General features: G+C 40.4%; 1 non-coding gene across 1 annotated transcript; it reads right to left on the reverse strand.

The window, feature by feature from the left end:
- Positions 1-4,318: 4,318 nt before the first annotated feature.
- Positions 4,319-4,425, reverse strand: LOC132372278 (U6 spliceosomal RNA). Its single transcript, XR_009505146.1, has one exon. It is a non-coding gene; the product is annotated as a U6 spliceosomal RNA (small nuclear RNA).
- Positions 4,426-4,657: the final 232 nt, after the last annotated feature.

The raw sequence follows: 4,657 nt of genomic DNA on the forward strand, positions 1-4,657 counted from the left end.
TCCATAAAATGAAATATTAGAATCTATTTTAAATGACTATCTAAAAGATTATTTATATGAACACTAAAAATATTCAAGGTAGTTTGTCAGATGAAAAGGTTGGTTACAAAACAATGTATAGTGTGGTCCATATGCTCTCATATTTGTTTATGTATACAGAAAAAAAACATGGAGGAACATTCACCAGTGTTAATAGAATTTATCTCCCGAAGATATTTTTAAAATTTTCTGTTTGCTTATCTGGAAATTCCACAGGTCCTATCATGAATGTGTATTGCATCAATAACAAGAAAAAAAATTCATTTAGTTGTTTTTGTTTTAAAAAAAATTAAAAACAACATTGATAAGCTTCATTGGGACCTACCACGAATATGCTGCCAGCAGACAGTAAGGGGGTTGTGGTGAGGGCCGTGGGAAAGCTCTTTTAAAGACCCTCTTATTTCTCGTCAAACTGCCATCAGTTTCCCCTTCCTTCCTTCTTTGAGACTGCCTGGGGAGTTCTACAGAATCTAAATTGGTTCTGAGATCAGGATGTTTGCACGAGTGAGAGTGACCTCTAGGGGAGAGATGATGTTGGTGGAGAAAGATACAAAAAAAAAGCACAAAGCAAAAGAACATTCAGTGCCAAGTGCCGGAGCGTCTCATAGTACATTTACAATGCTACGAAAGCTCAAAAACATGTAATGGTAACTAACTGAGAGACATGTTAATGAGATAAATCAGACATAGATGATTCATGGATAATTAGAATTATCTAACAGCTTATAAGGCTTAATGACTTTAGAAGGCAGTTCACACTGTGCTGGGGCCCCATCTCATGCTCTCTCCGTGTGTGAAGAAGGGACGTGCGGCAAGCTCACACATTGATTCTGCTGGTGATACATTCTCAAGTCCTCAAATTGTTGTGATCATGCTTAGAAGTGGTAGTAACTCCTGACGCTACAAATCTGCCCCCGGGGGACAGATGTTCCCCATGCACACGAGAAACCTAATTTGAGGATTGAGGAGGAACACTGGGAATCACGCTTCCCAGGCGTCAATCTTTAAAAGAGCCAGACAATCCCTGTCCTCACCAGTCTCCACCCCAGGCTGGGCAGAAGCAGCAAATGGGCCCTACTCCACGCTAAGCACCTGTGTTCATAACCAGGCCAATCAGAATAGACTTTGAGGGACAGCAGATTTTGGTTTAGTCCCCTGAGAAATAAAGAGGAAAGAGAACTGTCTCTGTACTGGAAATATATGCAGAAGTTATTTTTCTCCCAATTCATGTTTGTAGCCAAGGCAAAGGTAAAGTAAATGGGGAAATACAGGGTTTGAATAGAACCCAAGAATCCAAAACTTTTGGGTGATAGGGATTGGAACAAAGATGCTTCTGTTGAAGGGATTTAGACACTATATCTCACTCCCAAACATGCAGACACACATCACGTATCTGTTTGCATTTATTGATTTATTTAGGGCCTGAGAGAGGTACCCAGGGTGAGCTAAGAAAAAAGGCCAGGAACCCTATGAACATTGAAGCTCAGGCTATAGAGACATACCTGAAAGATAGGAAGGGGAGTAGGGAATGGGGAGATGGCAAGTCCTAACAGAAGTTAGGAGGGGAAACAGGCAGACAGCAGTCCTGGAAAGAACACACCGTAAGTAAAGGGGAAATTTACCCACTGAGTCACAGGTAGCACAATTGTCTGAGCGAAGTCTGGGAGGAGGATTTGAACATAGCCTGTGGCCAGGCATGTGCTGGAACTCATCCAGTGCCAGCTTCCCTGGCTGCATCAGCAACCCCAGGGTACCTGGCTCTGTGTAGGTGAATAAAAAGTACGGTAATGCTGGACACTTGGGGAGTTTCATGAGGGGACACATCTTGTGTAAGAATAAAAATAGGGAGGAAACTTTGTCCTTTTCATCTGGAAAGGGAGGGTCATTCTTTCATAGCACTGTAAGGATCAAAATAACAGTAATGAATTCCCTTAATAACGTGTGCCAAGATACGGCTGCAGGAGGTGGACCGAAGTGAACTGGCATCAAGACCAGAGACAGTGACCGAAGCAATAGCCACTCCTACAAAATCCTGCTTAGAGAGATAGCCCCCAAGCTCCTGGCAGAGAGAGGTGAGCAACAGACATGGCCAAGCAAGCCTGAGGATTCTTAAAATATCTGGGAAGGAGAATCTGGAAACAATTGCAACATGAATGGGTGATTAGAGGAATTAAGGGCATCATGTCTGAGGTTATGAATACATTATGTCACCTAAACCCAGGGTGGTGAAACAAGACATATACCAGTTATGCTAGAGAGATCAATCATCTCAATTCATGTCCCCAGTTGATGGGGCATGTTCCTAGAGTTAAAAATTATCCCCCCTGTGTCCTCATTATTTTCTTCAGATTATAATTGTAAAAACACTGAATGAGTGGTAACAATGAAAAGAATGGAGAAAATAGGAGCAGTTTATGGTAAGAATTGTATGGGATTAAATATGGTCATAAATTCTTTGGTGCTGCTCCCACCAAATGGTGGGGTCTATTTAGCTTCTCCTGGAAGGGAGTCAACCTGTGAGTTCTTGGACCAAAACTGCACAGCTGAACTAATGCTATGACAGTCTGGGCCTCTCCTTGAACAAAGGCTAGCAGCTGCCTCCTAAATCTTTGGGAGTCTTGAACGGCTGTGTAAGAAATCCAACTACCCTACTGGAGATATCTCGTGGAGGGCCCTGAAACTACATGGAGAGGGAGAGAGGCAGAGGTGAGCTCAGCTTTCAAGCCATTCCCATCAAGACACTGGTTATATGAATGAAGTCTCTTGTCTCCTCCTGACCAGACCAGCCGTCAGCTGAATTTCACTGAATCATTCCAGTCTGTGCCATGTGAAACAGAAGAATTGCCCAGCAGAGCCCTGTGGGAATTCTTGACGCATGAAATTGTGAACTATAGTAAAAAGGGATGTTATTTTAAACCACTAAGTTTTGGGGTTTGTTAAATAGCAGTACATAATTAGAACCCTAGTATAGGTTTCAAATTCTACATAGTTTTTCCCAAGACCCTCTTCTTGCCCCCCAGCCTACTGGGTTTGCGTGTGTGTGTGTGTTCATTGTGTAGATTCCCCCAAGAGAATATAGGCTTTGTTTCCTGGAGAATGCTATAGATATGTCACCAGGAAGCACAGGAGGAACTCCATCAGTGGTAGAGAAAGAAAGCCCCTTAGTAGGGTTGCTTTATTCTTTTTCTCCCCTTTGACGATTCCCTGAGGTCTGCTTCAGTCTGCTCTCACCCTTTTTTTTTTATTTTTATTTTATATTGAAGTATAGTTGATTAACAATGTTGTGTTAGTTTCAGGTGTACAGAAAAGAATTTGAAAAAGAATACATGCATGTATATGTATAACTGAATCACTTTGCTGTACACCTGAAACTAACACAGCATTGCTTTCACCATTTTCATACAGGATGACCCTATCTTGGTTTCTCACTGAGCAGCCCCTCAGTTCGTAGTTCAGAGAATTGCCTTAACCAGTTAGAGGAGATAATCCTATGTAATGAGACTGAATAGCTGAGTTCAATAAGCCCCAAACTTCCATATTATTTCCTATGCTTATTATGGCACTTTTTGTCATGTTGAAAATAACTAACACCTATGTAGGTCACTTTCTGAGTTATAAAATAATATCTACCTTCCAAGTACATCAGAGTTATTGTGGGATTAATTTATTTTATTTTGCCTTTCATGGCTTATTTTATTTATAAATTTTTACTGGAGTATAGTTGCTTTACAGTGTTGTGTTACTTTCTGCTGTTCAGCAAAGTGAATCAGTTTTACATATACATATATCCCCTCTTTTTTAGATTTCCTTCCCATTTAGGTCACCACAGACCACTGCGTAGGGTTCCCTGTGCTATACAGTAGGTTCTCATTAGTTATCTATTTTATACATAGTAGTGTATATATGTCAATCCCAATCTCCCAATTCATCCCACCCTTCCCTTTCCCCCCTTGGCATCCGTAAGTTTGTTCTCTACATCTGTGTCTCTATTTCTGCTTTGCAGATAAGTTCATCTGTACCATTTTTCTAGATTCCACATGTAAGTGATATTATATGATATTTGTTTTTCTCTTTTTGACTTACTTCACTCTGTATGACAGTCTCTAGGTCTATCCACGTCTCTTCAAATGGCACTATCTCATTCCTTTTTATGGCTGAGTAATATTCCATTGTATATTTGTACCACATCTTCTTTATCTATTCCTCTGTTGATGGACTTTTAGGTTGCTTCCATGTCCTGGCTATCATAAATAGTGCTGCAGTGAACACTGGGGTGCATAAAAATATGGTATTCTTCACGAATTTGTGTGTCATCCTTGCACAGGGGCCATGCTAATCTTCTCTGTATCATTCCAATTTTAGTATATGTGCTGCTGAAGCAAGCACTATTGTGAGATATAAATTAGATGATGTGGGTGGAAGTTCTTTGTAAACTTTAAAATGTTGTACCCTTGCAAAGTTATCATTATCATTACTATTAAGGAATTAGTAAATTACAGATAGTGTTGGAACATGTGGGCTTAGCATTGTGTGATCTTAGGCAATTCACTTAACATCTCAGCCATTTTCTCATCCCTAAAATAAAAAGTGTTTACTACATAACATCTGAGGTTGAGAA

Source organism: Balaenoptera ricei, chromosome 9 (genome assembly GCF_028023285.1).
Source record: "Balaenoptera ricei isolate mBalRic1 chromosome 9, mBalRic1.hap2, whole genome shotgun sequence".
Classification (NCBI taxonomy): Eukaryota; Metazoa; Chordata; class Mammalia; order Artiodactyla; family Balaenopteridae; genus Balaenoptera; species Balaenoptera ricei.